Source organism: Oryzias melastigma, linkage group LG2 (genome assembly GCF_002922805.2).
Source record: "Oryzias melastigma strain HK-1 linkage group LG2, ASM292280v2, whole genome shotgun sequence".
NCBI classification, from domain to species: domain Eukaryota; kingdom Metazoa; phylum Chordata; class Actinopteri; order Beloniformes; family Adrianichthyidae; genus Oryzias; species Oryzias melastigma.
Genome location: NC_050513.1, coordinates 5,110,441 through 5,120,565, shown reverse-complemented (window position 1 = coordinate 5,120,565; position 10,125 = coordinate 5,110,441). Strand labels below are relative to the sequence as shown.

Below are 10,125 nucleotides of genomic sequence, written 5' to 3'. Positions count from 1 at the left end.
AAAATAATTCAATTAAAAAAAAAAACAAAACAAAAAAAAAACACTCATCTACCACTGAGCATTCATTTAACTCAAAAGGAAGATAAAACTGAGACTTCCTCAAAATAACATTTAAAGTATGTATATAGTTTCATATTATACAAAAATACCCTGATTAAAGGCTTAGTAGTCCCTGTCCTAAACTGAGAACATTTGTAAAGAATGCTTTTCAGGAATTTTCCAGAACGCAAAAACACAAATTAGAAAGTCATAAAATAAATAGACCAATATTCAAGGACCTGCTGGCTGCTCTTGGCTGGGTAAAGATCAAGGTAAATTTTTCAAAAATGAAGAGAATACAAGCCGGCCTCAGCAAAGTTCTCCTCATGATGACTAAGCCCGACTAACCAACAAAACAAACCTCTTCAGGATTTTAAATTGTTTGCTGTAAAACCCTCCACTGTAGCTGCGATCAAAATGTGTTTTGAACTGGAGTTGAAAGTGTAAGAGCAACATTATTTTACTGCAGTTCTCCTGTTTTTGTTTTAAAGTGAACTTTCTCGCTTTTATTTTGAAAACCGGAAGTGCGCACGGGTCCAGCTTCTGCCAGAGCTTTGAACGCAGACGGGGGTAAGGCCATGTTTTACCTAACACTTTTTCTTTTGTTTTACTTATTTAACGTGTTGTTTTTGTCCTTATTGGCTCACAAAAAAATATTTCCAGTTTTTGTTCATTTTAACAAATTTTGTCCATTTTCTTGATGTGTGAATTTATTATTTTTTTTGGCTAGCTAAGTGATGCAATCGTAGTTGAGGAGCAGCAGCCATTTTGTAGCACTAGTGTGGCCAGATAATTATTTTATTTATTTATTTAGTTTGTTCATACGAAGTTTAATTTAATGCAATTAAGAAGAGTTCACTGAATTATAAATACAAGATTAAAAAAGTAAAATATGAATATTTGTGACTTAAGGGATAAATGGTAAAAACGAAGACAAAATTCAAATTCATTGACAGATTCTTAAACCAATCACTGCTTGCTAACGCTGTCTGGTCCCAAAATGGTGACATCCGTACCGTGGAAAAATGAATTGACCTCATTTCTCATTCGTGTCAATGATTACAATATATAAAAGACTCGATGTCATAACTCCAGCTGGGCACAAAGTGGTATTATTATTTTTTTCTCCAAGAGCAATTTTTCAACGACTGGCACTTTTGTGAGTTAAAAGGGACGCCTCCATACGCCACATAGCAAATGTGAGTCCCTGATTGGTCAAAGTTTGATCTAGTTTAGGTCTCAACGTGCGTTCAGTGGTTGGGTGTTTGGTATGTAGAGCCCCAAAACAGTCGCAAAAACGTACAAACATGAGAGTTTTGAACACGAAAATAAAATAAATCAAACTTTATTAGTATAGCACTTTTTCAAAACTCATGTCACTCAAAGTGATTTACATAAAAACAAAGAATAAGACATTACAAATGAAAAAATAATGTGTAGAGTCCATATAATCAATTCTAACACACCCTGTTGAAAAATAAATTAAATGAAAAAAAAATCAATAAAAGGATGGAAAAAAGAAATCTGGCTTTGTACTAGTGCTGCCACAAATGATTCTTTTAACAATCACCGATTATGTTTTTATTAGTCGACTAATCAGATCATGTTTAAACTGGATGTAAAGCACACATCTTAACCATCATTAGCTTTCAACTAACTAAAAACTAGAAATATATTATTACCTGTGATAATGCTAGTGTGAATGCTGTAAACTGAATTTGGCTGCTGAAGATGCTGAAATTGCTAAAGCTAATAGCTGAAACTGCTGAAGCTGATAGCCAGCTACAAAATTAGTTAAATGCGAAATTAGTTTAAAAAAAACTGAAACAAGCCTAAGTTATCCAAAACAACAAGAATGCAGCTGAAATATTAGCTAAACTCCAAAACAGCAAAAAAAAAAACAAAAAAACCCCAGAAAAACCCATGTTGGCTAAAAAAGCTAGCATGCTGCTGAAATATAAGCTAAACTCCAAATTAGCCTAAAAACTGAAAAATTCCTAAATTAGCCAAACTAACTAGCATGTAGCTGAAATATTAGCTTAACTCCAAACTAGCATAAAAACTGACAAATTCCTAAATTAGCCAAAACAGCTAGCATGTAGCTGAAATTTTAGCTAAGCTCCAAATTAGCCTAAAAAACCTTAATAAATGTTAAAATAGTCCAAAAAGCTAGCATAATGCTATTATAATTTTCAACTTTACTACACTCTGACTCCATATAATATAACGTAACGACCAATCAGATGGGAAAATATTTTACTGTTTCATTTAGAAAATGTCTTCTGTAGTTTTAATAAAAGTAGTTCCACCAAAAAGGTTTAGATTTTAGCTTCTTTGTAACGAGGGTCAGATTATTTTGTAATAAAAATGACTGAAATTGGAGAGTACGATGTGATCTGACAACAGTTTTTTTTCTTGGATCCGCTCTCGTCTGTCTGAGTAATCAGTGGTTTTGTCAAACGCACGACTCCACTGTCCTGCTTTAGCACGTGCCACTAAACGTTATTTATGCCGGTCTGTGTGAGAAAGTCCGAGCGTCCCTTCAATTTGTTAATGGATATTCTGGGAAGACTTTAGCAGTTGCCACTGGTAATGGAATGAGAACATATGTATAATTTAAGGCTCTGCTATGGACTCCCAGTGGAGCCAAGGCCCCCCACACACAGTCCTGTACCCATGCAAACACACACACCCACAAGGAGCTTAATCACTTGCAGTGTTTCTTTAGCTGAGTGAAAGTGGCATTAATACAGCACTGCAGTTACAGAACCAGATATCTCTTTGATTATTATGCTGACAGTTGGCCTAGATGAGTCAGACTATGCAGGTTTTAAAGTTTGGGATTCATGCATGGTTGTTCTATTGATCAGTGAGCAAGCCATTTAAAAAGGTACATTTTTACTTGATTGGTGTAAAAGTAGCATTTTATTTTTTTGTATTTTTTCCTCGTGAGACTTTGTTTCTTGTGCAAAAACACCAAGTTGCATTGATTCATTTCGTTTTGATCCATATCTTTGTCTCACTAAAATATTTGTGATGCCTCCTGGCTTCAGTCATCAATGATGCATGATGTTCCCTACCTCTGTTTTACCTCTAAAAAGTTTGTTTTTTTTCTTTTGTAACCCGAATCCTTAAAACTTTAACATGACTTACTTTGCGTTCAGAGGCTAACCTTCACATTAGTTAGAATACTTTTTTAATCATAGACCCCCAAACACAATGCAGTCTTTAGTTAACAAACTGGAAATAAGAACAAATAATGGCATTTAAAATTGCTGAGTTAGCGAAAATTATTTTTAATGATGGGGCAATTTATAGGAGTGTCAAAAAAAAAATCGATACATTGAAATATTGTGATTATTCATTTCGCAATACTTGTATAGATTTAAAATGCTGCCAAGACGATATTTAATTCATTATATATGAGCAAAAATACAGACATATTCAACTCAGTTTTAACTACTGAACCAAAAGTGCCAAGTTGGTACCATATAAAACTGCAGATTTCGATGGTTCATGGCTCAACCATACATATATAAAACATTATTGGTTGAGACACATTTAATATTTTAGCAGTAAAAATCAGACAAAGTTGAGAGTTAAAAAAATATTTTTCACTATGACTTTTCTTGGTTAAAAGGAACTTGTATATGAGATACAGTTGCAGTGCTTAATGTTCTGATCATTAAAAACATGTATGTTACAATTATATTGTGTGAAAGATGTATTCAGATAAAGTTTTTATCAAGTCATAATTAAAAAAAAAAAAAAAAACGGCATCTATTGATGATGTCATCGAGGGGTGGCATCTAAATTTGAAGACACCAATTTTCGTAGCCCTCCGTTTGGAGGGCTAAATGTGGGGGTAGGGAGAAGAATTTTGGCTTTCCTGCAGTAACCAACTGTAGTGACATTCAAGATTCAAGATTACTTGGTAAATATGGTATAAAAAACATTTATTTGAAGGAATTTCCTTAGTCTCCATATCTTATTGACAGAACTCCAATATTAGAAAGATTGCGACGTCCTTTGATCCTTGTAACGTACTCATTGAACAATCTTCCCTCATATTGTCTCTTCTTTAATTGTAATGTATATATTTATTGTTCAAAACATTTCTCCAAGGGAGTCATCTTTTTATTTTGGAAGGATTTTACCAATTCAAGCAGATGGGACGACCTTAAAGCCCAATTAACAGTCTCCTCCAAAAACAGAACGCATGATTTCCCATTGTAACTACCAAAGAATATACATGTCAATGCAAAATAGGTTGTCATTTTTTACAAGAAAAGCTCTCCATATTGTTGCTCCATTTTGCCCTTTAATAGGTATTTGCCAGACAGCATTTGAAAACACATTTGACTGTCATATCATTAACATCCACTCAGTTTCCTTCTGTTTGGGTATGCAATTTGATTTCCAGCACAAAGCTATAATTTCCTCGCGTTTTTGTGTCGTGCTACACCGAGCAATGAGTCAGTGCATCATAATGACTGTGCAGCATTGTGAGGAATGCAAACACTCTCCTGCCTCACTGTCAAAACAACTCCATTGTATCTCCAAGGTGGAAAGTCCCCTTTCTTGACAAACAGATCAGTTCTTCCAACAAAAGGGCAGCGTGGCTGTGAGGCGCTCTTCCTCAACTCTTATTTTTCTTCTTCCTTGTTTCACAATAGTGAACGTGATCATTACCGCTGTTTTGGACTGAGGGAGGCAATTTGGAAGGAGGACAGAAAGGAGGCGCTGTCTCTGGCATGTTTATGGAGATGGGAAAGAAATTGGGGAGGATGAGGGTAGAGATGGACGACTGAACAAAAGAAAAAAGGGAGTGATGGATAAAGTGAGGGACCAAGGGTGTGTGCACCCATCTCAAACACACAAGCCCTTCAGGAACCTCCACATCCAAACAGACACTTAGACCCTCCTCAATCTATTAATCTCCTTTTCTCTCTTCCATGTTTGCACTCCGGCCTTCTCTCGAGACTGACTGTGAGCGCACGTCTGAATGTGTGCATTCGAGTTTTACTACCCCCTACCCAACTCATAGCAAACCCTCACTGTAATAGAGCAAATGAGGTTAGGAAATGGCAAGACTCGGGGGGGATATTTCAGCCAGGAAACAGCTAGGGGGGCGAGTGTCTGTGTGTGATCATGTATACACAACCTGGACCCCCACCTCGCCTGAAAGCAAGGCGAGGATTGTTTGCTTTTGCCATCCTTAAGAAAAAAAAAAATCAATTTGAACAGAAAGTAAAGTCAATCGATGATGAAAAGCAGCTTCTATGTTCAACAATGGAGTCTTGTTGCCAAGAGTGCTTGAAAGAGACTAAAAAATAAAACTGGGAAGAGCAGAGCTTGAATTATCTACACATCTCAGTGCTAAGTGACTGCTGTAAAACAAAAAACTACATACACTAACTGCAGGACTCTCCTTGTTTATCATGAAGTCAACTTTTATAATTCCTCCGCTCTGTGCTGGCGTGGAGCCGCAGCGAGTTACGAGCGGGCTGAAACAGAGCATTTTCCATTATCCCGTTTGATGGAGATCTAAATATTTCAGAGTGTCACTTCACAGTTTGAGAGCCTGACCCGTGAAATTCAAGCAATGACGATTTAGCCAATAAATATTTACTTCAAGGTCATGTTTTTTTTTTTTTAGTGAACCAAACTGTGTAAGTGGAATTTGAAGTACACCTTGATATAAGGCTGTTTTTGTTCAAGCATAACTGAAGAATTTAAAACCACGAGGGAAGAAAGGATAGCTGTGGTAAACATATTTGATGTATTCCTACAATAGGTTTTTACTCTTGGCTCTTGAATCTCATCCTTGTTCTACATTTTTTTTCTTGATAATCCTATTTTTTTCACAGTATCTTTTCTGTTTTGCCAGTTATTCAAGTTATAATCCGACCAATCAGATACCTGAAACTATGTGGTCTAACGTCAAACGTTTGAAATGTTTGAGAGATGTTGTGTTGCCCTGTTTAGACTGGTAGGGGTGTGCACTTCCAACAGGCTCATTCCTGATTGGAGAAAGTGGTTCCCATTAAAATGTTGACTCAGACCGACTTGGACTGTATCGTAAAAAAAATGGAGACTGAATTGACTTCATTTCATTGGAGTCATTTTCTTTGGGTGAAGTTGCACTCACCGGGTCCGGTTCTCATGCGCATACAAATAATGTTGTCAACTTGCCATTGGAAATATTGATAGTTTTATAGTAATCAAATGTACAATGCTTTCTCACTCTTCTTCTGACACCTGTTTATCTCTGTGGATCAGGGTTGTCCAATTCCAGGCCTCGATTGTCCTACATGTTCTCCAACAACCTGCCATTGAATTTGCCATTCAATTGGCTAAACCAGGGGTCGGCAACCTTTGACAGGAAAAGAGCCATTTGATCAACACCTAGAAGGAGCTGCGTAGATTTATTTTAACCTTTAAGAAATTTGGATTTGCATTCATGACCTTCTTTTTTTAATAAATATGAATTATGTCTTGTTTTTGGCACGTACAAAAGCAAAAACAGAAAAAGAAACTAGCAAATCTCAAAATGTGATTTTTTTTTTTATTACATTTTTACCTTAGTTAACGCCTAATTACCCCAAAAATTAGCTTGTTGATTATGTACTAGCTAACCTCACAAATAGCCCAAAAATCCCAATAGATATCAAATTACCCAACAACATTAGCATATTGCTAAAATATTTGCTAAATTCCAAATTAGCCAAAAAAAAAAAAAAAACTCAGTAGATTTCAAATTAGCCCCCAAAAAGGCTAGCTTGTTGCTTAAATACTAGCTAAACTCCAAAATAGCCTAAAAATCCTCAGTAAACTAAATTAGCAAAAACTTTAGCCTGTAGCTAGAATAGAAACTGAACTCTAAATTAAACTTAAAATCCTCAGTAAATAACAAACTAGCCAAAAACGTTAGCATGTTGCTAAAATAGAAACTAAACTCTAAATTCACCTTAAAAGCCTAGATAACAAACTAGCCAGATATGTTAGCATGTTGCTAAAATATTAGGAAAACTTCAAATTTTTTGAAAATTACTCTAAAAGATGAAAACATAGTCCATGATTTAAAGGTTTGTTGCTAATCTACTTAAAATTTTGAAATTTGAAGACTTTCTCATTCATTTTCTATGGGGCATATTTTACTCAGTATGTCAAAAACTATAAAGTTTATGAAATTGTTGAAAGTGTAATTGTTTTTACGGCTGGAAAACGTATGGAAAGGACCAGGAGAATCATAAGTAGTCAGGGATCATAGAAATCAAATGAAAACAAACAGGCCACCAGTTTTGGAGAACTGGAGTTGAATGTTACTGGTATAAAGAAAGAAAGACAACCTTAAGGATTATAGACCAGGAAGTAAAAGTTCATTATGGCTTGATTGTGACCAAATCTGGAAAAATGTAGATCAGGAAGTATAGTCTTCAATAGCTGCTATCATTAATGTACTACAAAACATACTTTTATTAAATTGAAATTCCTGCTTCTCGACTTCAGCACTCTATTACGTTTAAGTCATTCGACTCAGTATCTTTTCCTTTAAAAAGGGGGGGAATGAGACAGAGTGTTAGAGATAGAGTAGGGTTTAAATGCATGACAGCACAAGTGATTCACATGAGGTTTGATTGCATTAAGCTGAGCAGAGGCAGGAACAGACGATCCGGGTCTGGCCTAAAACACAAGAGGCCACGACACAAACCTACACAGTCCCGAGGATTTGATCAATCTTGATCACTAAGCTCAACATGAACCAAAGGGATTTGAAAGGTAATCTGGAATTGACTCTAAAGGAAGGAAGGAAGAGATGTAGAAATTCAGAAAAAAAGCACTATAAAAACTGGTTATTCGGTGGGATTCAGTTGGAGTACCTTGTCTCTTTTGTGTGGATTGTTGAGTCACAACTCTTTAGTACGTGAGCTAAAAGTATCCCAAATTCCAAGAAGTCAAAGAGCCCTAGGTGAAATTATCCAGAGTTGTATCATGGGTAGACAGCTTATTCCATTCAACATTACTTTTAAGTCAAAGTAAGAAATAAATGAATCGGGCCTTTTTCTTTATTTATATGAAAGGTACTTTAATGTTGTGAACTTTAAATAATGGAAAACTTTGGGTCTTTTAGAAATTAGATAATACGAAGTGATGTAAAACTTTAATGATCCCCGAAGGAAAATGGGTCTGTTTAAAAAAGTAGCAGTTTCCAACCCTTTGAAACTTTGCCTTTGTTTGAAAGGTAGCAGTACCAAAAATACTCAGCATGCAGGGTATTTTGGACCCTTGTCCACATGAAGCTCCTCCTTTTAGCTCTTACTTTTTTTCATTCCACAAAACGAGGGCCAGTAAGTCCTCCTAAAACTGCTAAATTGATATTTATCTTTTATTTTATTCTTCGTATGCTGCTTTGAGACGAATTTCCTTTCCATTCACACAGCTTGTATTCATAGCTGTAGGCTCATCAGTGCAACTGCGGATCTCCTTGTGGCCTCCAAGCAGCCCCACTACAACAGTTTTGGTGAAGGTCTCCACAGTGGAGAAATCTAAATTTAATCTGGCTGGATTTGAATCGGCAACATTCCAACAGAGAGTCTGTAGCAAACTGCTTGTTGCCTTAATCAGTCCAAAGACAATGGTATGGTAGAGTCGGGGTGGGATTATATAAGTTCGCTTCCTTCCACTCTCTTTCAAGTGATCTACTTGTGATTTATTTAGTGATATGTTATGTATTATGACCTGATTGCTTGAAATAAACCATTTCATTCATTTTTCTTTATCGCAAGTTATTCAAGTTATAAACTGACCAATCAGATGCCTCAGTGAAAGCATGTGACTCCCGCTGGCCCTACCTCGAACGTATGATTGACAGATTCCCCCGATGCACTTTCAAGCTGGAACAACCATAACCCTTCTGTTCTCCTAGGGTTGCTTACATTAAAAGTGGGGTCATCTGGACCCCACAAGAAAGTGCGCTTAACTTGTTTTTTCAATGATTGTCGATCTTTACTGGTGTCCAGTGACAGATATGAAGTCTTGTCCACCTTTGTTTTGGAAGGGCTAACACCTCAATGTAAGGATGTGGTCATCTGGACCCCATTAGAGGGCACAAGGGTTAAAGCTGTTATTTAATATACAACTAATCACTGATTATGTTTTACGATTAGTCGACTAATCAGGTCATGCATAAACTGGATGTAAAGCACACATCTAAACCATCATTAGCTTTAAACTAACTAAAAACTAGATATATAGCATTACCTGTGATAATGTTAGTGTGGATATTGTAAGCTGAATTTGGCCACTGAAGATGCTAGTGTTGATAGCTGAAAATGCTGAAATTGATAACTAAAATTACTGAAATTGATCGACAGCTAAAAATATTAGTTAAATGGCAAATTAGCCCAGAAAACTGAAAAAAGCCTAAATTGGCCAAAACAGCTAGCATGCAGCTGAAATATTAACTGAACTCCAAAGTAGCGTAGAAAAAAAGCCTAAATTAGCTAGCATGCAGCTATAATATTAGCTAAACTCCGAATTAGCCTGAAAAACTAAAAAGAATCCTAAATTAGCCAAAATAGCTAGCATGCAGCTGAAATATTAGCTTAAATCCTAAGTACTGTAGAAAAAAGAGCCAAAATTAGCCAGATTAGCTAGCATGCAGCTATAGCTAAACTCTGAATTAGCTTAAAAAACTGAAAAAATCCTAAATTAGCAGAAATAGCTAGCATGCAGCTGAAATATTACCTAAACTCCAAAGTAGCGTAGAAAAAAATCCTAACTTAGCCAAATTAGCTAGCATGCAGCTATAATATTAGCTAAACTCTAAATTAGCCTAAAAAACTGAAAAAGATCCTAAATTAGCCAAAATAGCTAGCATGCAGCTGAAATATTAGCTAAACTCCTAAGTACTGTAGAAAAAAGAGCCAAAATTAGCTAGATTAGCTAGCATGCAGCTATAGCTAAACTCTGAATTATTTTAAAAAACTGAAAAAATCCTAAAATAGCCAAAATAGCTAGCATTAGGCCTGCACAATAAACCGCAAATTTATCGTTACCGCGGTATCATACCAATGCGGTACG

At 35.9% G+C, this 10,125-nt stretch overlaps 1 long non-coding RNA gene across 6 annotated transcripts in view; it reads left to right on the top strand.

Annotated features, from left to right (window-relative positions):
- Positions 1-30: 30 nt before the first annotated feature.
- Positions 31-10,125, top strand: part of LOC112160028 — a 375,093-nt gene continuing 364,998 nt past the window's right edge. For all 6 annotated transcript variants that reach the window (XR_002921582.2, XR_002921586.2, XR_002921581.2 and 3 more), the window contains exon 1: positions 31-609. This is a non-coding gene — a long non-coding RNA (uncharacterized LOC112160028). The remainder of the gene's footprint in view (positions 610-10,125) is intronic.